Source organism: Phaethon lepturus, unplaced genomic scaffold (assembly GCF_000687285.1).
Source record: "Phaethon lepturus isolate BGI_N335 unplaced genomic scaffold, ASM68728v1 scaffold16703, whole genome shotgun sequence".
NCBI lineage: Eukaryota > Metazoa > Chordata > Aves > Phaethontiformes > Phaethontidae > Phaethon > Phaethon lepturus.
In genome coordinates, this window is record NW_010527118.1 from 1 (window position 1) to 2282 (window position 2282).

Below are 2282 nucleotides of genomic sequence, written 5' to 3' on the forward strand. Positions count from 1 at the left end.
CTGAGCCCTGCGCCCTGCCCCTGCCGCCCCCGGCGTCCGCCAGACCCCGCGCGGGTACCCCGAAGAGAGCTGCCCCCTCCAGCACCAGCCGGGGGGTCACTGGGGAGCTGCGTCCATGCGGGGAACGTGCGTGGGGGGATGCTGCAGAAACCAAGAGCTGACGTGGACGTTGCCGGTTCTTCGCCCTTATAAAGCACGCTGGAAATGAGAAACATTTGATTCTAAACAACAAAGTGGTACTATCCAGGTTGATTTGGCATGGGGATCTTTCCCTTCCAAACCTGCCTTCCTGCAGCTGAGCTACCCCCACCGGTACACGACTGTGGCTAATAACACATGCTTGCCAGCAAATATCTTGCACTTGCCCGTATGAGACATCTTATCTCTGCCTGCCTTGGTTTTTATTTAAATGTTAGAGAAGATAGAAAGCATATATAGGAAGGAGACAAAAGAGCAGTCTGTAAGACTGGGGGATATGTCATAAAGGTTCACACCTTACCTAAGCTATGTTTTTTCTTCTTGAGTGATCTTTGTCAAGACCCTGCCACCCATCATGACATGGGGGATCAGTGCCTGGGTTTCACTCGGTGCCACAAGAAACACAAGTCAGGAAGTTCAGCAATCTCCCTTATCTCTGCTCTGATACAGCTGTCTGGAGCCCAGAAAAGGAATAAAACAATTTTTCTAGAGCACATTCCTCAATATTTTAGTTAATATGATGCTAAATTTTATTCTGTTCCTTGAATAGACTAGAAGCAAAACATACATTTGTAAACTGATGGCATGTTCTGACTAGCTGCAAAACTTTTTAAGTTCTTTTCTCTCAAAGCATGTTATTACTTAGAGCTGCAATCCACTCTTAATAAGTGTAAGGAGCCACTCCCCCCCTGCCAGACCTAGAAGACTCTTCAGGAGTAGGTCAAACACCAAGCCACAATGGTAGGTGAGGAACCTGGCTTCCCCAAGCCATTCCCTTGTGCCTGATGACTTTCTAGGAGTCTTTATGTTTTGAAAGGGGATCCTTGGCTTCCTCCGCACATGGCTTGTTAGAAGTTTTGGGTACTTGCATCTGATAGCTCACCACATCTCGCCAGCAGACAATGGAGCAGGTCATTACATGGGTCTCTCATGGAGGCATGAGATAAATTAAAATCACTCCTTAGGAGAAGTCACTTGGAAGCCCCACGGACAAACTGCAACTCATATTTCTGACTAAGGCTCCTCCGGGAGCCTCCCTCCCTTCCACAGCCCCTGCAGGCATTCCCTCACTTGATTCTATACATCCTGCCCCTCTGAACTGTGCTCTGCAATCTTGGCTCATCGTGCTTTGCCACGGCCAATTGACTGTTGCTGTAACACATAACCAGGGAATGCCAGGGAGGACCTTACTCAGCAGTAATGAAACGAATAATTTCTGTATCTTCCTAGTGTTTTAGCATCAAAATGCCAAATGCAACAGGCAGGTGACCTACTGAAAATACGCTTTTTTATCGCATAAAGCAAACAAGAATCTGGCAGAAGCCCAGCGGAGCAGGGAGGCTCGTGGCATGGCGCCCTGCGGCAGGGAGTGCGTAGTGCTGGGCAGCCCAGCGCAGCGAGCGCGGTTCATGTTGGTTGCCTTTCCATTCCACACAGTGAAATTTATTTTCCATTACCTTAAGACAAAGCGCACAGGTATCTTCTGGCTCGCCTCCATTCAGTTTAGTAATTTATATATCCTTAGACTACAGAAAGAGGGGCAATCCCCTGCATCTTGCAGCCTAAGGACAGACCCCAGAAAGGTGCAGGTGAACACATGCAAGCCCTCAGGTGGGGTTCATCAGGCTTTAAAATGCCTTATTTCCATCTCCCCTGACCTGCTCACCCAGCCGTACCTCGAAGCACAACCTCCTGAGCGAGCTTTCAGTCGTTATTTTGGGTAGAGCGTTCAGGTCCGTAGCTGGTTCCCAGGAGGTGCGTACAGGCAGGTCTGCGCAAGCGAGGCGTGCCCGGGCGGGCTTTAGCGTTAGGATTGCTCTCCACGTATCGGAGCAGAGAATTCCAACCCCGCGGTTACCTCTTTGGTAGCAAGTATTTTGCACGCTTACAGGCTTACAGTCGAGCAGCGTGGGGCCTCGGCGGCCACCGGAGCCTGGAAGCCTGCGCGGTGCTCGTCGGAACACGCGCTTTGCGATCGCAGCCCAGCTACGCAGCGAGACCGCGGCAGCGCCTGCAAGCGGCACGGGCCGAGCCGGCAGGAGAGCGCCTCGGAAGCCATTGCCTTTGGCACCTTCGGAAGGCTT